Source organism: Pogona vitticeps, chromosome 4 (genome assembly GCF_051106095.1).
Source record: "Pogona vitticeps strain Pit_001003342236 chromosome 4, PviZW2.1, whole genome shotgun sequence".
Classification (NCBI taxonomy): domain Eukaryota; kingdom Metazoa; phylum Chordata; class Lepidosauria; order Squamata; family Agamidae; genus Pogona; species Pogona vitticeps.
Genome location: NC_135786.1, coordinates 97,614,159 through 97,636,809, shown reverse-complemented (window position 1 = coordinate 97,636,809; position 22,651 = coordinate 97,614,159). Strand labels below are relative to the sequence as shown.

At 41.9% G+C, this 22,651-nt stretch overlaps 1 protein-coding gene, 1 long non-coding RNA gene and 1 pseudogene across 2 annotated transcripts in view; 2 read left to right on the top strand and 1 right to left on the bottom strand.

The window, feature by feature from the left end:
* LOC144588654 (uncharacterized) overlaps positions 1–22,651 on the top strand; it is a 364,336-nt gene that overhangs the window by 178,581 nt on the left and 163,104 nt on the right. The gene's annotated exons all lie outside the window — the stretch shown is intronic.
* The window catches only part of OLFM3 (olfactomedin 3), a 219,924-nt gene that overhangs the window by 103,201 nt on the left and 94,072 nt on the right, over positions 1–22,651 (top strand). The gene's annotated exons all lie outside the window — the stretch shown is intronic.
* LOC140707085 (U1 spliceosomal RNA) lies at positions 5,893–6,047 on the bottom strand (annotated as a pseudogene).

Here is a 22,651-nt window from a genome sequence, read left to right as displayed (position 1 = left end):
AAAACTTGGATTGCTTCAAATAATTTCACGAAGACTCATCTCATATACATACATCATTTACTTGGGGGCTGCTGCTGAAGGCAGCCTCATTCCTACGTTAGATGGAATGACCTATTTCCACATACATACAGAGAGAGAGACAGAGAGACTGACAGGGAGGCAGCTGCCGCTGCTGAACAAACTGGGTAGAATGCACCATTTGCCTACCTGTCTCTGGACTCTTTTATTTTTCTCTCGTTCTTTGTAAAGAAAATCTGTGTAAAGCAGATTTGGACAAAACTAAGGCTAGAAGCAGATGTCGGAAATATCCCATATACCCCATAACAGGAAGAGAAGAATTCTTAACTGATGTGAGGCTCTGAGTATAAGTGATCTTCTCTCAGCTCCAGGATAATTCAGGTTATCTTGCTTTGTTTATGACTAGTCTTCAGGAGTTAAGTACAGGATCCCTTGGAAGCCTGCTTTCACATTTGGAAAGACTGCCTCTGCAACAGTGACATGCTTTCAGCTCTAATTGTGGGCTATCTGTAACATCTGTTTCCAGCCCCTTTTGCCTCTCTGTTAGATTTGCTCTCTCTGAATGACACTGGTTGGTGTAATAGAGGGGTGTAGCCTTAAAAGAGGGAGACAAGGGCCAACATCTGGATTGAAAGGAGGAAGATCTGGATTTGGACTATGGTACAGAGGTTCCGCTCCTTGATTTTTTCAGGGGTTGGCATTTGACAACCAGCCAAGTGGTGAAAAACAGTTTTCCAGCAATTTTAAAGGCTAGTGATGCTGGTAGGGTAGCCAATTATTTTAATATTTTTTTTTTAAAAAAAAGCATTCCTATAACCTCCTCCTCTTATGGCACCCTGGTCCAACACCACCACAGCTTATGAATAAATGAGACATCAGACACAGTACCAGCATATAGAAGAAATGTTGTTTTGATTACCAGTTATGGAGTTGAAAAACTCAATTTCTTAGACTACAACTCCCAGAATTCCTCAGCCAGCATGTCAGTGTTGTCCCGTAAAGCAACTACTTCTGTACACATGGACAGGTTCAAAATACTTTTGCAGTTTAAAGTACAAGTACTTTCTGGGTTTTTTTTTCTAAAGGGGAAGTGTCCCTTATTCTTTGAAGACTTGTTTGCTAAGGTCGTGCCATTTATATTTTTTAGACTTCAGTTCCCAGAATTCTCCAGGAATTCCACAAGCAGAAATCTGGTAGTTCCAGCCCACAGATTCACAATTACAGACACCTACAATTAATTCATCTGGATTAGGGCTTACCTCGCAACGTTACCTCTAAGCTGTGTGGCTGTGCGGCCACACAGCACTGCATCGGTCTAGTGCCCCCACAGCCAGTGCTGCTCCCCATTTGGTTCCAGTCGCAGCCAGAACCCTGTGCACGGGGTGGGATTTCCACTCAGTGCTGGTGGAAAATCGAATGTAATTACAGTGGTCCCTTGACTTAAGAACTTAATTTGTTCCGGAAGATGGTTGTAACTTGAAATGGCCATAAGTTGAACCACCATTTCCTATAGGAATGCGTTGAAATGCAATTAATCTGTTCCAGCCAAAGAAAAAAAATCACACACATACACACACACACAGCCAAAAAAATACTGCAAGACCCATCGGAAACGCAATTAATCCATTCTGGCCGAAGGGGGGGGCAGAAAAGCAAACAAACCCAGCAAGACCCATCGGAACCGTAATTGATCTGTTCCGGCTGAAGGGGGAAAAACTGAAAAGCAAACAAACCCTGCAAGACCCGTAAAAAAATGCAAAAAAAGAAAACCAAAAAGCAAACAGAGACTGCAAGACCCATCGGAAATGCAAAAAGAAAAACCCAAAAGGCAAATAGAGACCGCAAGAGCTATCGGAAATACCAAAAAATACACCAAAAAGCAAACAAATCCTGCATGACCCATCGGAAATGGGGAGGGGACCCAAAAAACAAACCCTGAGAGACCCATCAGCATAGAAACATAATTCCACCTCCCAGCCCAAAGCCACGCTGCAAAACCCACCCAGAACAGCCAGTTTTAAAAAAAGTAGAAAGCAGCAACTTACCAGGCGGTCCGAAGCCTCCTCTGAACACACTCTCTCTAACCGCTGGTGTGAAAGAGCTACAAAGAAGCAGCCTCTTCACCACCAACGGTTAGCAATTTGAATTCCCCACCTTTCCCCCTGCCTTTTTTCTGGTTGTAACTCAAAGCTCCGGCCGCAAGTCAAAGCAAAATTTTGTGGCTGGAGCCGATCGTAACTCAAAATGGTCATAAGTCAGGACAGTCGTAAGTCGAGACACCACTGTGAAGTTCAGCTCTTTTACTACATTCAATTTTCCACCAGTGGAAACTCCGCCCCCCATGTCAAAATTCCAACACTGGCTGCAGATGCAGCATGGAATGGCTTGGAGAACATTGCTTCAGAGGCTTCATACGTGTCTCAGATCTGCTTTCTGCCGTGGTGCTTTCTGGCAATCATAGTCTTGCTGCCCTTTAGGCTGCATAGTGGGTGCCTCCTGAAGAACTACTCTTCCCTATGCACTGGAACTCCCATAATTTTGCTTGGAGAATTTCTTGAGAATTCAGGGAGTTGCAGCTGGAATTCCAAAAAGAAAAAAAAAGGCACATCTCAGATTTTTTAATACTCTATAAACTAAGGGATTCTCCCAAGAAGGCTAATTAGAGATGGGGTATTTGTATATGAATACCCCTACACAGCAGGACATAACAAAGGTCTCGCTTCCTGGGGCCAGACTGTCCACTCATGTATCTGCTGCCGCTGCTGGCTCCACTCTCCCTTCCAATCGCTCTGGAGCTTGCGATCAGCTATCCACTCGTAAGCCTGGCAGGGAGACTCATCTTCCCTCCTTCTGCCAGGAGTAGCTAGCCAACCATGAGCTCCAGAGTGATTGGAAGGGAGAGCAGAGCTGGCGGCAGCAGTGGCCAGCCCCTCATTACATCCAGCTGTTCAGGGGTACACGAATATGAATACCCCCATCATTAAGGAGCCGGAGTCCCGGAGGCAGTTCATGTCATTCTGTCAACTCCTGCGACGTCGCTGAAACCAGTTGTATTGGCTCTTGCCTTCCCATTGGACTATTTCAGTGACGTGGAGAGGTGGGATTTGCTGCTTGGGTAACAGCCTATCCTCCATATTATTTTACCCAGGCTTCGTGCCCTGGAGAGGACACTCCAGCTTCGCATACAGTATCAAAACACTAGACGCTGTTCCAAGTCCTCCATACAGAGCACGTTATGATAGTCTCTCGAGACTGAAGGATGCCTATGAAGGCTAATACTACACTGTAATTCTAGTCCTGTCAGTGCTTAGTACCTGAGTTTCTTATTCGAGAGGGTGCTCCTTTGAGATCTAATCATGAAGCTGGCATTTTGTACGGACTATATTTTCCCCGTACCTATTCAAAAACTTGTCCTGTTCCTGGCTCTCCCTATGCAGAGGTCTGTAATCACATTTCTGCATGGTTAATTTTTACAGCGAAAGGTAACGCTTTGAAGGGTACAGGTTGTTCTCCAGAAAGAGCATCCACTTCCCTAGGGTCTGGAGAGAAGTTATTTGCTCTTAACTTAAAGAAGCATTTTCCATCTCTTAGCAGAGCACTAGCCAGGACACAGCGCTTGCCAAGAGTAAGAAGGCTCCCTCTGAGAGTCATGCGGTGGATCAGCCCCTTTAAAGTAGCACTTGCGACTTTGAAGGAGGCAAGGCACCGCAGGGCTGTGATTCTGTAGGGGGAGAAGTCATGCTGCAGGTAGCTGCCTTTAACACTCTGCAGTGGAGAAGAGGCAAGCTCATTTTAATGGTTTTTCTGAGTCCACCAGAAGACCTCTGAAATGATGGTGGAAGGAGTTTGAACCTTCCTGTAGAGGCAGACATTTTTCATTAGTCAGAGTGAGAGATGATCATACAGATAATTAGGCCTGCTATTCCAGGACAACAAATGGTTAGTTATTTCCCAGGGAAAGGCACTTAACGGTGTGTTTTCCCCCCCCCCAGGAACCCAAGTAACAATAGCCAGCCACGGGTCCTCTGCACCTTCATTTTTGGAGGCAGGAAAGGCACCTCTGGTTCTCTCTCAGGCAGGCCAATGTTGTGAGCCAGTCCTTGTATGCAGCAAGTGTAATAATTAAATCTACTGATAAAAAACAGCCAAAAAGCACAGAAAAGGAGAAATGGCCTATGGGGGCGAGCTTGCGGTATTGCCCATGAATATCCAAGCTATTAAATTAAACCTAGCTAATTTAGAGTAGGTAACCCAAACATGCTCCAATATGCCTGTAGAGACTCTACAACTACAGGCCAACCATTGTCAAACCTTGGAAGCAGAATTCAAGGTCACATAGCACACTAGGAGAGACAATAATTTCCTGCTATTACAATGCATCTATCCGGGTCCACATTTCTTCAGACCTATGTACTGAAGTAGTCAGACGTGCAAATGATGCCTATATAACCCCTCAGTTACAAAAGTGAGCTAATCTGCAGCATGAGGCAAGCTCATGCCGAAATAAACAGCGGGATAGTACTTCTGCGCCTGGAAAAAGGTCCCCTTCTAATGACATGCTAATTGGGCCTCCCATAGAGAGTGACCTGATGTGTTAAAATGGTTTCTGAATGATAATGCTTGATAACTTCAGGTAGGGGGTTTCATCATCCATGAGGTTGAATGTTTTTTCGTGGGTACATAGAAATATGGTGTTATCAGAGTAAATGTGATGGCAATTTAATTCTCCCTCATGTTTGCAAGAACTTCCTTTTAAAAAAGGAAAGAAACAAAGTTATGAAGTTCCTACCTGCAGTCCAAAATAACAAGCCCAAGAACAATGTTGTTGGTAATGATGGAAGGAGAAAATGGTATTTCAGAGCTGCCAGATGCAGACTTGACAATGATCTTGTCCCATTATCGGGTGAGGAGCATTGAGTCCAGTCAGCTGATTGATCCATAACCACACCTTCCCGTCTCCAACAGGCAGTTTGAGATTCCTGAGGTAAAGAATGATCCCTTCTGAGAATTGAGAGGTTCTTCATCTAGACATTGGCATTTCTGTCTTTGACCCGATGTTTTAGCCCAATAAAAAGTCTTAAATAACTCACCCAGTCTTTTAAAACAGACTGGGGAAAAAAGGATAGAGGTAGACTGTGAAGGAGTTAAATGTGCCCTGTTAGCACACTTGTTTTTTTAAATGATATTCCAGCTCACTGAAAGTTTTATTCAGATCTAGGATGATTTGAAATAGAATAGCATTGATTATTCATAACCAAAAAAAAATTGGCTGCAAGAGTAAGTCACATAAAGCGGTGAGACCTTCATCATGCTAGTTTCCCAAGCAAACTACAGGGGCTGTCGCCATGATAAATAATTTTGTGTTAATTAATCTTTTGCTGAGGAACTGAGTGGTTACATTTAATATATGGTAGGACTGCACTATCCACGGGGGATTATTTCCAAGCCACCCACCATCGTAAATGCTGGAAAATGCAGAGGTATTGAACATGATACATGGCATGGTCTCCAGCTCCCTGTAGTGGCCAGATCTGGAAAATACACCCAGGTAATACATACCATATTTTTTGCTCCATAAGACGCACTTCCCCCCCAAAAAAATAGTGGGGGAAAAGGTATGTGCATCTTATGGAACAAATACAGTACAAAAGGGTTCAACCACCACCACCCAGAAGCCCCCCACTGCCATGCTGGGAGGCCTCTGAACTAGCACCAGAGACTACTTGCTGTTTGGACCTCACCATTCTGCACTGCTGGCTTTCTAGGATCTGCTTCCTGGCGCCCACCTGGAAAACCAGCAAGGCCAACAGGCCTATGGCAGCAGGCAGTGAAAACAGTCAAGGACCAAAGGGGAAAGAATAATTCTAGAAAAACCAGGGGAAACCACAAACACAGTCCCCCACTTAGGCAGTTGATTTTCCCATATTTGGGGAAATCACAGGGGTCAGCACATCCAAAGTGCAATAGATGAGCCTCACCCTAGGAAAACCACTTTGATGATCATGGTATCTCCCCTGCCAGGTATAAGTTGGAATGGCCTCTGAACCTCCTGCCCCTTTCTGTGCCCTGTCCCCCAAAGGCATGGTGACCCCCCCCGGCTGCACCTCCTGATCAGAACAGGGCTGCACAGCCCCAGTCCCGAAAGAGGCCAAGAGAGCTACTCAGTGTTTTGGGGTGGCCCCACAGGACCCCCATCAGGGGCTGGATGTTCCTCTCACAATCCTCCAGTGCACAGATATTAGCATACCTAATATGCGGGGAAGGCAGGGAAAGCAGGGAAATTCAAACGTTCAGTTAGTGAAGAGGCTGCTTGTCTGCTTTCTTGCTAGTCCAAGCAGTTAGAGAGCTGGGAGAGAGACCTGGGACTGCCTGGTATTGTCGTTTTAAAATGTAAAATTTAGTTTAAAAACTGTTTGTTTGGGCTTAGTGCTTGGGTGAAAAGGTGCTCCGTTTGAGTTGAAACCTGCTTGTGTAGAAATGTGCATACTTGCTTTAAAAGCTGCCTAGGAAGTGTTCAGACCAGCGCCGATCAGCTGTTAGGTGGGGAGAGGGGAGGGGAAAGGAACAGGAGCAGGAGCAGGAGCAGGAGCGGAGAAGAGCACAAAATGGCTGCCGTCTGCCGCCTGCCTGCTGGCTTTTAGCTGTTTGGGGCTCTTTTTTGGCTGTTTTGGGGTCTACCAAGGCACTGTGAAGAGCAAGGCTCAGTCTTCAGTACCTGGTAAGTGACTTTTAAGTTTTTTAAAGTTTCTGACCTTTTCCCCCCCATAAAAATGCATTAATTAATTTTCAATGCATTTCTATGGGAAATTTGGATTCAACTTGCAAACTTTTCAACTAGTTCTGGGCATCTAATAGAGAATGTATTTCCAAAGGGTGTTGCAACAAGGAAACTAACTGTGCCTCGTGACTTCTAACTGGATTACAGTACCTGCTTCCTGATTTCAGCTACTATAGTTTGTATTTGGGGTTTTGTTGTTGTTGTTGTTGTTGTTTTTGGCTCATCAAGAACATGGTTCATGGCTTTGTGTGGCCTAACCTGTTGTGCCTTGCATGCTAGGTAAAGGTAAAGGTTCCCCTTGACAATTTTTGTCCAGTCGTGTCCGACTCTAGGGGGCGGCGCTCATCCCGCTCTTCAAGCCATAGAGCCAGCGTTTTTGCCCAAAGACAATCTTTCCGTGGTCACATGGCCAGTGCGACTTAGACACGGAACGCTGTTTATAAATGTTCAATTATGTCAGAAAATGGAGATTTGGTCTTATGCTGAGCATGTTCTACTGCTGGTGAATGGGATCAGGTTCAGCTTTATGTTTCTGTTCTTTTGCATAACCTAAAGTAAATAAGGAAAACCCACTGTTAAATAGTTTAATTCTGCTATTTATCCTCCACACAACTAAAAGGGACCTCTCAATGCAGTGCCAAATCAGACAAACCATTTCTAACTTAATATAGGCTTGAGCTGTAGCTGGGCAGAGTTGCACAACAATCTCATCTGTCATTGAGACATTTCTATAAGCATGGGAAGGAGATGGATGAAAGGAAATGTAAAATATAGGTAGAGTGGTATAGGTCTTATCACTGGCTGATAATGGTCTATATTAATGCCACTGTTGACTGCTGTTCACTTTACATGGTTCAAATGTTATTCTGTTATAGTTTATTAAATATTTTATTACACTATTTGGTTCAGAATATATTTTCCCTGTGTTCCTCCTCTAAAAATTAGGTGCGTCTTAAGGTCATGTGTGTCTTATGGAGCAAAAAATACAGTATAAAAAGGTATTTGTGGGAGTTTTATACAGTATTTTCAACCAGCAGGTAAATGAATCATTAGATACTGATCCTGTGGGTGGGGACTCCTACTGTAGGTTTTTGTTAAAACATCAAAGGAAGTAAAGTTACTATGCAGTGTTTGGAGAAAAAAAATGGAAGCTAGGAGGCAGACCACATGGGTGTTCAACCCACTGTTTGGTCTGCAGCAGAGACAGGCTGGTTCATTCTTAAAGAAAGCAATGAGATGATGTCTTTGCTGGAGTGAAACAGTCCACTCCCAGAGCAGTCTTGTCCACATCTTTCTGAGGCCCTGTCAGGGACTTCTACTTTTTTGATGCAGGTAGAATCACTCTGTTTTGGTCTGTTGGCAACATGTATGATTGCTGGGATTCAACCAAAAGCTTTCATATTTTGATTTGTCAATATTGTGAAGTGGTTTAATAGAACCATTGTATGCTATTGGTTAATTAAATATTTCATCTACTCCTTGGCAGAGGGGGCAGAGGAAGTGGGAAAGAAAGGTTTTAGCCTCTATTAGGACAGCAAAAATGTTAGTTAGACATCAGTTACAAACTTCTCTTTGCCGTCTCTTGAAAGGTCAGTCAAGAAACTCCCCTTATCCAAATCCACAGTATCAGATTTGGCTGCAGGCAATTTCTCAACCAACCCTTTAAGATAAAAAAATCAAACAAATATCCCCATTTTCGCCCCTTCTGTCTCCTCCCACTTAGGCTTTCTCTTCATTTTCAAGCTCCTCCAGCATGCCCTTTCTACAATAGAAACCTTGGGAAAAGCTGCCTTGGCCTGTTTTCTCTCCTGCCATCATAGAAGAGGGGTCTGTGTCCAGATATCCAGAAAATGGCTCACCATGTTTTTCCTCATTGCCTCTGCCTGCTCTCAGATGCCACTATGGATCTGCCTATTAACTCCTCATCATCCGGCTAGCTTGCCGACCTGCCCGCTGCCTCCATTCCATGCATATTGGCATTGTACAAACACCTCACACGTTTTCCTCACCCAGCACCACTGCCATTTTTCTTCTTCTCACACCCACTCTGACCACCTGGAGAGAGAGAAACAGAGAAATGGTGAAGGCAATAGTGGCTGGCTTGTATTTATTTATTTTTAAGTGATTTACTGCCCTAAAGGTTTTTTTTTTTAAAAAATTCACTTTCTTGGCCCTTTCCTGGAGGTGCCAAGGAAGTGTTTAATTTGCTGATATCCTGAAGTGGCTCTCTTATTAAGCCATTACACAGTATTGACAAATTGACAGCCAGCTGCTGCAGACCAAATAGGGTCACTTGAGCTTTATATGCCATTTGGATTCAAGGATTGCATAGTGATCCTATTTAACCCCCAGCAGTCTGTTCTGAAAGAGCTGGGTAGACAAATCTAATATTTCCCTTTTTGATTCTCCATTACACTTGGAAAAGAGATTAACGGAGCGTTAAATGTTGCATATGTGTTCTATTAACACTCCTCACCCTTGCCAAATGTTGATTGTTTTAGTTAACTTTTCTATGAAATCAATGTCCAATATCTTCTTGTCTAATTGTGCTGGTGGTAACACAGTGCAAGTTTTGGAGGCTAAAAAACAGCCATGGACATGATATACTCCATACTGATTTATCAGCAACTGATAATGTCTGTGATGATCTCATGTCTTGGGGCAATTTGCCATGAAAAGCTATGCTAAAACTTGAGAGTAAAATTGCTAGTTAAAAATGATGTTTGGTGGACAGTTGACTCTGGTTTTGATCCAGATGTGATTGATTTAAAAGAGGGCAGAATGTTTTTATTATTATGGATCACTTTGCAATTAATATATCCTTTAGAACACTGGTTCTTAACCTTGGGTTACTCAGGAGTTTTGGACTGCAACTCCCAGAAGCCTTCACCACCAGCTATCCTGACTGGGGTTTCTGGGAGTTGCAGTTCAAAAGCATCCGAGTAACAAAGGTTAAGAACCACTGCTTTAGAATATTGTTTCATCATCTGCATGCAGGATAAGTTTAAGTATTTGTTGTTGAGCCTAATACTTTGAATGTTTACATAGGGGCTGCATGCATCCCTTGTGATGGTATGACAAAAATTCTCCAGTTTTGGACTGGGGTGGAAGCTAGCAGTTTGTTCTGTGTAGACTATTTTGTGATCATAACTCAAACTGTACAAAAACTTGCATTTGTGTATCCTATGGTTATTTTTTTCCCCACACCTGCTACTACCATCTTCAGTAGTCAATTGAATTTAGCCTCACAATGACACAAGTGAGGGCGAGAAAAGACATTTGGGAGTGAGGACAAATATAGGCAAAATAAAGGAATGAAGGAATAGTTTTGTATAGAGTGCCCCCAACCACCAAATAAGAATTGTGTGCTGTCAAGTGGATTCCAAGTTAAGAAGTGGTTTACCTTTCCCTTCTTCTGGGGGAGCTCTGGGACTCTGAGTTGAGGGGGTTGATTTACAACACTGTCAGAAATGTTTTCAAAGCCATTTCCAGTTGCTTCTGACATATCTTCTGGGGGCAAAAGGGAGGAGGACATTTGCACCAAAGATGTTTGAGAATATTTCCACATCAAAATCCTATTTAGTTCTTTATTTCAAACAAATCCAACAGCATCCTTCTCCGCCATGTATGATTCTGATAGATTCAGTCTGCGTGAAATGTGCTCATTTATGCAAACACCATATAGAGGGGTTGATGAATTATGCTTCAGACTAAGCTAAATCATTTTGTTATGCAAATAAAATCAATTTTGCAGCACTTACCCAAATTATGGCAGCGAATTTTGGTCTTGTTGGTGTAATTCTGAAAGCTGGCAAAGGAATGGGATTCTCCTAATTGGCTGATGTGCCATTTATATGTAAATAGGTAAGTAGCAAGCCAGAACTTAAATTTCAGTCTACTGTTGCTGGGTTTTTAAAATTATTATTTTCTAGAGCAATTTTAATCAATAATCCTCCTCTCTCTTTCTTTCTCTCCCTCTCTCCCCATTCCTCTCCCCTTTTCTGCACCATATCTGGTAAGGATGTACGTATCTTTATATATTGCATGACATAGTGAAATTTTTCTACCTATATTTTCTGTATACCTGCATAAAGAAGAGAGGAACACTGAGGAAAATGATTAATATTTACTATATAGGCTATTAGCAAAGTTTTGTAAAGTTACTTCATAGCCAATCTGGCTAGGACATTCCGAGATTTCTAGTCCAACAATGCCTTTTACCCCTTGCAAGCTCTGGCTTTCAGAATTACAAAGAAAGACATATGTCGGTGGACTTGTACAGAGAAATTACCTCCCTTATAAGACCACCAGATTTTGTTGTTGTTCTTTTGCATCTCTGAAATCCTATGGATTTAACAAACTACATTATCCATCCTTACATAGTCAAAACACCGCCATCCACATACAAGAAGTCATATTGCCAAGGCTGAGGAAGACCCTTGAGTTGTGAAGAAGTTCAAAATGAGGGCGGGGAGAAGATGTATGGATGCTTCTGCATATACGTGTGTGGGAAAGAATTCTAGGGTGGTTGGGAGAAAACTGGGGGAAAAGAGGAATGAATGGAGCATCCTGGATAAGGGTCTGGCTGCCTAGATAAAGTAATCTGACAGGATGAGCCTGCAATAAAAGTTGCAGTGTGATGTGTTTTTGTTTAGGTAGTAAGCCATGCTACCCTCCAGTATATTTTGTAAGGGGGTGGTATTGTTTTGGCAACAAAAATATCCAAATCGACCTTTGCATTTCAGAAACAGGGCATGAGCAGAGCTTGCAACAAAATGTTGCAGTGTAAAGTACTTCAGTTTCTTCAGCCATGCTCTCAAAATACTGTCCAGGGTACAAATTCCACCTGCGTTAAAAGAACTGCAGTGCCTGCCTATTAACTTCCAGTTACCAAAACATATTCAAAGTTGGTTGGCTGAGTGGGGGAGTAAATTCTTGCTTGTCTCACCCTTGTCCACAGGAATGACAAACTGCAAGGTTTTTCTTTTTGGTAGGGAGAATGTTGAAGAACTTACAACACTTATAAAGAGAGTTACTGTATTGGTGAGAACGAGGTTCTGCACCAAAGCTATCCTTTTTTGCACATAATCAGCTGATTTTGCTCAAAATTGCTCAGTCTTCCCAATTTCCCAAAACTGCTCAAATTACCCCAGATTCATACGACTGGTGCTTTATTTTAAAAATTTGAAGCAGTGGATGTATTCTCTGGGGCTTTCTTAGCCAGTCTTTCTGCACATGCTGTGTGTGTTTTATGTGGGATGAAGCAAAAATCTTTCTACGGACTGTACTAGCGTCCTGGGGCAGAAACACACACACCTATAACTTTTCATTTTAGCTTTTATATTTAAGATGGCTGCAGGCTGTTTGTTTGTTTTTCCACCTTTTATGGGGCTGGGGAGGATTCACCTCTGCTAGTGCTTCAAGCAATATCATGATGTATCATCATTCCTGGGGAATGCTACGGATTATGAAGAGAAGTACGTCATTTATTTATTTAAATATATCGCTTAAGGATGTGCAATGATGTTGAGCCAATATATAAACATGAAAGGAATCAGGTGTGTCTGAGGAGATTCCAGAATGGCCATGGGGCACAGTATGGAGCTGCTGATCCCCCATAGGTTATAGCAACTGCACCTGCGTGTCACAATTAGACATAGGGGGAGGGGAATAAAAACAAAGGAGCACTTGGAGTTGGTGGCAATGGAGAAGGACTGTCTCTATGAAGGACTGTCATAAAGAAATGTCTTTATATTAGAAATGATCCTTCATTGCCTTTCTTTGGAAAGAGAGCATTGAATAAACCATCAGAGTCTGTGGCTGCAGTACCACCAATTAAAGATCCAGGAAAAAGAAAGTACAGGGAGAGAGAGGAAGGATGAAGAGCAGGCTCCCACTGTGGCCTTTTTAAAACGGTATCAGAGACAGCTGTTCTCATTGCCTCTTTAAATGTCTCTTACTCACTTTCTTCCCAATGGCTGCCTTAGGAAATCAATTCGGGCTTTCTTCTGGTTATTGGAAAAAAGGGAATGAATAACAATGAAGAGGCATCCGTTTTAGCAGATTGCTGCTGGTGCCCTTCTGTCCTGCCTGCACCATTTAATCTATGGCCTGGCCTTGCTGGTTGCCTCTTTCCATTTGCATGAATGGGATCCTTAAAGAGAACCAGAAGTGAACAGATATCCTTCTGACAAGGATTCGGGCATCGTGTGACCAAAAGGGCATGGGGGCGGGAGAGTCCCTCCCTGTGTGCCCTTTATTCGGGCACCAGTTAGGTTAGAGAACTGTGTACATCTATAGCATGGATCATTTTCCTACCACCAAAGCAGTATCCAAATGACATGTAACAAAAGAGAACAGATTAACCAAATTTTACTAGTAGCACATCCCTTGAAACAACTGAATAACTTCCATTCCAGAATCTCTCTCTCTCTCTCTCTCTCTCTCTCTCTCTCTCTCTCTCTCTCTCTCTCTCTCTCTCTCCAAATTATGTACATTTGCCTGCCTCTAGTCCGCGGTGAATCTCTCTCCTCTTTTGTGTGGGATAATCATTGCAGGGACAAGAAATGTGTGGCCCTCCAGGTGTTACAGTTCCCCACTGGCTATGCAGGTTACAATTGATGGGAGTCAAAGTACAACAATACCTGGAGGATGATTCATTCCTTAATCTTCATTTCCCATGCACCTAAATTCAGAAAGTCCCAGGTTTAATCTCTGGCTTCACAATGACACACACCTTACTTACATCTTGTCTGGATTACTGTAACGTGCTCCACATGGGGCTGCCTCTGGAATGTGTTAGAAAACTTCAGTGGGTCCAAAACATGACAGCCAGATTGTTAACTGGGCTGGTCACAGGGATGACATAACCTCCAAAGACTCTTCCCTTCCAGCAAGCTCCACTGGCTGCTGATCCATTTCTAGGCATAAATCAAAGTGTCCGTCCTAACATTTAAATCCCTAAACAGCTTGGATTCAAGCTGTCTCAAGGACTACATCTCCCATGATGAGCCTGCCAGGGTTTTAAGATCATCAACGGACACTCTTTTTATTTGTCCCACCACCTTCACACATGTGTTTGGTGGCAACACAGAAGAGGGCCTTCTCTGTTGCTGCCCCCAAACTTTGGAACCCTCTCCCATGGGAGGCCAGGATGGCACCATCTTACCTGTCCTTCTGCAGGCAAAGACTTTTCTCTCCAAGCAAGCTTTCCCTTAACTACTGACTGCCTGAGTGGGGTTCTTAAATGGATTTCTATGTCTTGCTGCTTTGAAAGTGTTTTGATGTTGCTTCTGTTGTCTTATAGTATTTAGTTGATCCTTTTCAATGTGTGTGTGTTGTTTTTTGCTTCAAATATTGTCTTTGAATGATGAAAGCTGCCTTGGTTCTTTCTTAAGGAGAAAAACAGAGCAGAAATGTTTTAAACAAATATATCACCAGTTAAAAAGATGAGGTAGCAAACAACAGCAGAGATTTTTGACAGAGTGCTTGGAGAATTGTTACAGATCAGAGTAGACAGAACTCAGTAGAAGGCCTCTTCTATCTTCCTGTGGTTTTGTATGCAGCAGCAAGTAGTATTCAAAAACCCCAATAAATCTATTGGTTATCTTTGAATATATTTGTCTCTTTAAAAAGATATCTGCAAACAAATTTGATGTGGAGGTCAAATATGAGTGAGAATGAATACCAGTTTCTGTAATATCATGTTTATAGTCGAGCTCTTGAATTCAGGAAGATCTGATCAGAACCCAAAGAGGGACAGAAAGCATTTATTCTTTGTGACATTTGTGAAGAAAAAGCAGAAAAATATTTTCAGATGTTTTTCTTTCTTCCTGATTTACTGCCACAATTGTACGTTTTAGCCAATGGAAGGTGAGCAGCTTGCAATGAAAACTCTAATTATAAGTTTGTGAAGATACATACATACTACTCTTGCTTTTTGCCATCTGAGATGTCAAATGGTTTACTTAAAAAAAATTAGGCAAGAAAATTTCAATTTATTTAGGGTTTTAGTTACATTTCTATCCTTCATTGAGTTCAAAGCAGCATATGTTACAGTGGACCCTCTACTTACGGAATTAATCCGTATTGGAACAGTGGCTGCAGGTCGAAAAGTCTGTAGGTCGAGTCTCTATTGACCTACAATGCATTGAAAACCAATTAATCCGTAACCGGCTGTTTTTGTTCCATTTTGGTTTCTTTCTGGTCTGTAAGTCGATTCTCTGGCTGCAAGTCAAACCTAAATTTTGCGGCCAGAGAAGTCTGTAACTCAAAAAGTCTGTAAGTTGAGGGCTCGTCTCCTCTCTGGTTCATTCTCACGACTACCCTGTGAGGTAGGTCAGACAAAGAGTGATTGGCTAGCCCAGGGTCTTGATCCTGGATCTTCCAAGTCCAAAGTCCTCATCCCACACTCTAATCACTACACCACAATGGATCTCAAGAAGCTGGTTGCCTGTAGTATATAGCTGGTAAACTGTGCTCAGCTTGGTAGGTCTCAGGTTATGTGGGACTTGTATAGATAGACAGTAAACAGTCATGCTTTGGGACAAATAGTTGTGGTCATTTGCTGCAGAGGGGTGAGCATTCAGCTGTATTGCCCCATTTCTAGAAAAACACTGTCACCATATGTTGAGCTTTCTGGGACAACCTCTTTCTTCCTTTTCCACTCAATGTGAACATTGAGTGGAAGATAAGCCAATCCTTACTAAACTGATTACTTGTGTTGAAATGGTAATCTGATTATTTTATGACTCTTTCCGCTAATCTGATGAGCTAATTTTTTTTCTTCCGCTGATCTAATTTGTGTGCTGGACAGCAAGCAGAGGCAACACAATCAAATTACTTGAAAGCCTTTCTGACCATCTCCATTTAGAGTGGGTTGTGTCTCTCTAGACCTCTTTAGAAGAGTTCTCATGGGGAGACATAGTTCTTTTCACCACAAAAGAGATCAAGATCCAGAGACCTAGTCTGTTGTGTTCTATCTTCCTCCCCCAACTCTCCCCCAGTGAGTCACAAGTTGGAGGATGTTTATTTGTTCTTCAGCTACACTTCCTAATATTGCTATGAGCAATGAAATCCATCTCAGAGCGTGCTTAGAAGTGTTCATTGCCAAGACTAAGGAGTGGCTTAGAAAGAGCTATCAAATTTTGTCAATAATTTTGGCTTTCCATACCTCTAAACACACACAAGTTCCAAACATTCAAAGTGGAGATTGGGCTTGGTTCATCTTGGCTCAAGGATTTCTGAACTGAAGGAGCCCACCTCTGAATCCTATTTCTCCTCCATTTCTACAACCCTTCTCCATCATTAAATCAAAAAACCAACTTGCAAAATGTATATGTTTAATAAGCTTGCACGGGGATAGAATGGCCATAAACCTGTTGTTTACATGAAAATGCAAGGGAGGAAGCATTTTGTAGCTGTCCATCATGCACCCCATCATCCTTGTGAAATTGATTATGGAATTGATATGGCCAACAGCTAGCAAATCATGAAAACAGCTTGTGCAGTTGCTGTTATATACATTTCTCCACAATAGGATTTTGACTAATATTTTAAAGAGCAAAGCTTAGAAAAGTTACTTTTTTCAGCTGCAGACTTTTCCCTGCTTGTGTTTAAATATGGTAGAAATAGTTTCAATGCTTTGGTCAGAACTGTGGACGTAGCCTTTCAGAGGAGAGAAAAAGTCTTATTTGAAGGAATTCCTTGTCTGAAGGATTGTTACAGGACGGTCTTCTATTTGAAATAATGTCTCATACAAGCTCAGTTTAATGAGGAATCAGAGTAGAAAGGGAAATATGTGCCAGCTGGCCCATAGCAAGCATTATCTGTAGTGCACCCGTTGCCGAATAACAGAGATGAGGAAGATTTTCCAACTGTGGCTCTGAGGAAAATCCAACTGGCATAGTGGCCATGCTGGCTGAGACATCATGGGGATCCCAGTCCCCCAGAAGTAACTTCTCCCATCTCTGTTGAGCAGTCACATTCTTCCCCACCACTGTGTCGAGACGTATTGTATTTCTCCTTAAATGTTTTAAGCGAAGTCATCATTGCCAAATTTGCACTTGTACATTTGAAGCAGCCAATGTGAAGGGCATGCAGACATTTTCCTCTTTGTGGGGGGGCACATTTCCTCTCTTTTGCAAGTGCCTAAGTAGCTACACTGGCCTGAGCACAGCCTTGAAAAGAGGGCAGCAGGAGTGGGCATGTTCAAACCACTTCAAATCACATTTAAAATCTTACTGCTTTATTTGTCCTATGAATGTTATAAACCCATCCAGCTGGCATGCACCAGTATTGTGTACTTTGGATGAATAAGCCCCAACAATTAAGACAGCTGTAGACTATCCGATAAACATACCAATATCAAGTCTTCTTCCCATTCTCTGAATCCACTCAAAATCTGTAGAATTTACCATTGTAGTCAGACACACAGCAGTTAAGAAATTAGGCATATTAGAATTGATAGATTTCATTCCCATCACATAGATATGTTAATCTGGACATGTTTTCAGGCAGATGGGTGGAAACGTTGTACAGCTGTAAATATTACTAGATGATGGCATTAAACAAAGTATGATTTCAGCATAATTTCTGAAATGTTAATGGAAACAGATAACCTTGAAATGGATAGCCTCTAGGAATTTCACCTCAAATCCAGACTAGTAATACGGATGGCTGGTTTCCATTTGTCCCTTATACCTAGGGCTTAAACAGCAGTGTGATGTGCAAACATAAGTAGCTTGCAATGTTTTATGTCCATGCTAGCGATAAAACAGTTTGCTTCCTATCTTCTGTACAGAATACTCTGCGAGATCAATCTAGTTGGGCAGGGGTGTGTAAATGTAGGGTGCAGCATTGCTTCACAGTTCCTTTCCACATAAGACTGAACTTCCACCATCATGGCATTAGAGCAAGAGTGGAAATCTTACTGCCACATAGCCCCCAAAGCCATTCCTTTGCCTCTTGGAGCCAAAACAATTCACTCACTATTTTTTTTTTTTACCTTCTCTCCCTCTCCACCCCTCCCCAAATGGAATAATCAAATTTCTAGGGGGAGGTGATTCTCCTTGCAACAACTGGTGTGGCTCTCAGGACATCCTAAGGCCAGAAAAACCACCAAGGATTGCCTAACCATGCATTAGAATGGTAACTCAAGACTGCATCTTTTCAATGCTATGAGCTGTCCAAAGGCTGAAAGGAACAATCACCTTACCCATGTTAATTATTGTCTCTTAAGTTTGTCTCTTTAAATTTGTACATGAAGAGAAAGCATGGATTTAGTCACACAAATTTGAATGGGATGTAAATAAACTAGGGGCAGTTGTGACCTGACATCAAGGGGAATTTGGCTCCTGTTCCTGTAATTGCTGTTTTATCAAGAGGATGGATCTATGTTCAATATAGCTTGTCAGTCAGGTGAGAAACGCTATATGTACTGGAGCTCTGCAGTTCATATCGTTTTGTATCTTAAGTGCCACCAATAACTGTATCAGAAAACTCAATACTGTACGTCTTATCATGAGGGAAAGAAAAGGCCCTCTTTTTTCTCTTTTTTCTTTTTCTTTTTGAAAAGAACATTATTTACAGGCATTCTGTTGTTATATGTATCATTTATGGTAAGTGTTGAGGGCATAAAAATGGCACTAATATAGTTGGGGTAAACACTAAGAAACAAAATGAATAATTCCATTAATAGTTGGAAATTGTAACAGTATTGATGAATACAAATTTTCCTGCTGTGGTAACTGTAAAACACAAAGATAATAAAATAGTACAGTAGCATTATTGCGAATAAATATTAGCACTTTGACTAAATCAACAGGTACTAATCAGTCAAAATCCTGTTGTGTAAATTATACCTGCATAAGTGTAATGACATCATCAGCAGGGGTAGAATTTTGATAATTAAAGAGTTCCTGCTTCTGTCTCACAGCTCTCTGACTTACATGTAATCACTCTCATTGTACACAAAGTGTGAGAGCCCCACAAGAGAAGCTGTAACTATACAAAAACTCTCCCTCTGCTAGTAACAGCATCTGGCAGGGGGTGGCTGCAGATAATTAAAGAGTTCCTGCTTCCATCCTGGGGTTCATATAGTTCTTATGCAATGAAACTGATTATATGCAAGTCAGATGAGCCATGGGACAGAAGTAGAAACTTTTTAACTACCTAAAGTTTTCTCCTTCCAGTCACCACACATATTGAGGCATAGGTTATGGAATAGGATTTTGGCCAATGCTATGAAAAACCTGTGTTCCACCAAGAATATTTGTATGTCCAACTTATGGCATGCATACCACCAGCTATGAACACAAATATTAAAGAAACAATGGCTTCATTCCCCCATGACATTTAACCATCCACAACTAGCACTTGGTTCCCTTAGGATAACATCATACATATATAGGTGCTTAGTTTTTATTTTTATTTCACATGAACTGCTCAGTGCAGGACAACAGGCTTTCAAAAAAAAATACCAAACAAATAACTGGACAGACCTAATCTAAATACTGATAACTGACAACATTTTTCATTGCCTGATTTAGACTACTGTACAAATCTGTCTAGGTTATAATACTCAAATGAATTCAGCATTATTTCCCCATCAGTCTACTCCAGAATTAGACTCTGTACACATGTTGCTAATGTCGAAGCTGGAAGTCCTGCTTGTGATCTTCTTGGAAGCATCAGGTGGGTCACAGAAGGATGCTGGGCTAGGAGGGCTTTTAATCTGATTCATTTTGACTGTCATTTAATGCTCTTCCTCAGGTAAGACGCTGCTACGCAGGCACTTGTGCTTTCATGTTAACTTCTTATAGCAATGAAGTGGCCATTGATTGTAGAGAAGCTACATGTACTACAAAGTAAAGATGCTGGTTGTGGAGAAGTTATTTCACATTAGCCCCTTTTGCCAAGACTTTCATTGATTGCTGAGAATGATTTGTGATCTGACCAAGCAGCCTTTTATTGTTTCTTATCAGTGTTGGGCTAAAACTTGACTGTTTCCAGCATATATTATACAGCAGTTCTGTCCCTCCTCAGGTCAAAAGTCTCATCTTGTTTCTTTGTGAGTGTTTGGGAATTGAAGTGGGGAGGAGAATGTGATGATTCACTGTTCAGGTAGCATTCCAGTATGGTGGGATTTACAGGATGGCTACAGGGTAGGTGAAGCCAAACCATGGTTCCCAAGACATTTCTGTGTCACAGGAGCCTTGTGGCACAGTGGTTAAATTGCAGTACTGCAGCGAAGACTCTGCGCATAACCTGAGTTCGATCCTGGGCTCAGGTTGATTCAACCTTCCATCCTTCTGAGGTTGGTAAGTTTAGTAACCAGTATGTTGCAGGGGATGACATTGTGTAGCCTGCATGATTAAATTGCAGACTTCCCAGAGAGAGCTTTAAGCACTATGGGGCAGTATATAAGCAGCAGACATTTATATCCCACTTCTCTTTCAAAGAGGACACCAGTGGTCTTCCTCCCTTTTTTAATCCTCTGAATAGTCCAGTAAGGTATGTTAGAGTATGAGAGAGTGACTGACCCAGAGTCACTTGATGAATGTCATGGTGAAGTAGAGATTTGAACCCAGATTTCCTCAGTCCTAAGCCAACACTGTTTGGCAGTGTTCTTAAGGGTTTTTTTCCTCATGTTTCACCAGTCTCTGTGGCTGGCATCTTCAGAGGACAGGAGTCAGAACTCTGTCTATGCTCTTGCAGTTTGTTGGAGAGTTGAGTATTTATAGCTGTGGGATCAGCTTTTGTCCTTTTCAGGAGATTGGGTGATTATGATGATCAGCATGTTTTTTGTGGGTGTATTGTTGTGATAAGGGGGAGAGATGATCTGTCACTGTGACAAATCTATTTACAGGAATATATAAAACATAGAGTCATCATAGAAATCCCTAATATGTATTGGGACTCTGAAGTTCACTGAAGAGCATCAAACCCTTTGTCTCTTGTTGTGGTCCCAATCTAGATCGGGTCTCTTCATGTACAATTGGCACTACCACACCAAAATCAATTGAAATTAGTGCCAGAAAAAGATCCATGCAAATAAATTGAGATCCAGGGGATCATGTCACTTTGAGAAGCAAAGCAAATGCCTGGGTGGTTGTTCAAAAAGATGCCTCCAATATTCCTAATCTTTGAAAGCCCATGCAACAAAATGGCAGTCACTATCATTTTGCACTATTTGTGTTAAAGAATTAGCTACACAAATTTGCTTCATTTGCACACAAAAACTTGCTGTCATTCTCTACCCTTGTCCAGAGTTCCAAAAAGTATCCCACTTCTGATGGAGTGTGGAGAATAATGAATAATTCTGTGATTCTTTGTCTTTGCATGTGAAACCAAGGAGAACAATAATTCATATCCCTGGTGCTCACCACAGTGTCCTTTTACAGGGTCTCTCCAGTTCAGTGTATTTGAATTCTATGCTGAAAACTCTGTGGCGGTAGAAGAAGAAAAAGATTTCTAATCTGGGGTGACTTTTGAGAGAGGAGGTTTGGAGTTTTCCAAGGTTTATTGCGGGAGAGAGAGACTTACTGTTTGTAGCAGGGCATTCCTCCCTCTCACTCCCTCTCTCTCTCTCTCTCTCTCTTTCCATGTCTACTGTGATCGAAGAACCTCAGTTAGAGCTACCCTTTCCCCCCAGAATGATCTCAGTACTGGGCGCCACTGGGGCACATGAAATGAAGAGCACCATTATCACTTAAAACTGAGAAAGAGAAAGAGAGAGAGATGCTGGCACTATCTAGCTTCCAGTAATATCTCCCCCCAAATTTGCCCAAATACACCCCACCATTTATCACCTCTGAATAAATCAGTGAAATTGTTTGTATTTTCAGCATTGATGCTATATAACTTGCAAGAGAAAGAGATCTAGCTGCGGGCAAGGGATGGCAGACAGACACCTTAAGCCATATAAAGGCCCAGCATGCTGTGTGTCATAGGATATCCCAGTGAGCACTGCAAAATATGGTTCCATATTGGGAATTCTCTGATAAACATCACTAGTGCCTTCCCTTCATCCCCAAATTGCACTTCCCAAGAATCCCAACGGATTAAGAAGATTATATAGGCTTAAACCTCTTAGTGTAGCCACATACATCTTGTCTAGAGAAAAAGAGTACACTTTGCTTTAATGAAATATTCATGTGCTTATTATATGTATACAGGATAATGTAATAATAAGTGATATAAAAAGCAGTAGGTAATAAACAGAAATATATCTGGCTGGAGTGGGCAAGGTTATAACCAAGAGAGCTACGTGCCTGCTCAGATTGCTGCCCAGGCATTGTGTGTTGAGGGCCAAGTTCAAAAGCTTGACGTTCTTCTTCCCTCTTGTGTCTTTTAGCCACATATGGACATAGATGTGTCCATCCCTGTTTGTATGTGATAACTCATTTGGCTCCTTTTAATCAAATATACTCTCCACAGCAGTGAAGATGTATCCAGTAGTTAAACTGCTGGACTGTAGTCAAGCCTCTGATCATGGCCTGAGTTGAATCTCAACAGGTTCAGGTAGCCAGCTCAAAGTGGACTCAACCTTCTATCTTTCCAAGGTCAGTAAAAGGAATACCCAGCTCACTGGGAGGCAAAGTGTCGTTTGCATAATTATGTTGTAAACCACCTAGAGAGTGCTCTAGCACTAGGGGTGGTATGTAAGTTGAGACAGCAATGACAACATATTGAGGGATTCCTGCAGTAAATTGGCAGGAAAACCCAATTCCTAATGCAAGTGCATTCATTTCCTACCTTTCTGGATGTCCAGACAGCATAGCATAATGTTTTCCATCCAATATTTGACAAGAGAGTTCAGAGTTCTTTTACTCAATTTGTGAAAAGTATCTGCAA